Below are 594 nucleotides of genomic sequence, written 5' to 3' on the forward strand. Positions count from 1 at the left end.
AATTTCCCCATTGTGAGACTATTACAGGAATGTCTTATCTTATGGAATATCTTATTGGTCAGCGCTCCTCTGGGTGATCTGTGATTGGAGTGTAGTGCCTGTACTGGTTGGATGTGTTTGGTTCCTGTGGTTGTGTGAGCAGCTGATATAGACATTATACACACACATTAATGGAAAATGACCAACAGGAAGACAGCGCGTCCTACCTGTAACACCTCTGGAGCTGATGCACAGGAATATTAGTAGAATTTGATTAGGTTTGTGCAACCGATGAGCTGTTGGCTCATCGAGCTCAACGTGTTCTCACAGTCTGTAAATACAGACAGTGAACGCAGCATCCAGCCGCCCGCAAATCACCCACAAAACTACATTGTTCCCCTGAAGACAGAGGAATGAGTATTTGCACTTTCATCCCATTTCTTCTTCCACAAACTCACTCTCAGAGAACATTCAAAGAAATGTTTGGGAAAACTGAGTTCAGACAAAATAATATTTATTTCAGCTTTATTTCTCTGCTCCTTTTTTATTTCAGCATTTAATGGTTGTAGATATTTTTTGGGGGATATTTTTATGTACAGCCTACTACTACTACTA

This window comes from Morone saxatilis, unplaced genomic scaffold (assembly GCF_004916995.1).
Source record: "Morone saxatilis isolate NCDOM2014 unplaced genomic scaffold, NCSU_SB_2.0 Contig2, whole genome shotgun sequence".
Taxonomy (NCBI): Eukaryota; Metazoa; Chordata; class Actinopteri; family Moronidae; genus Morone; species Morone saxatilis.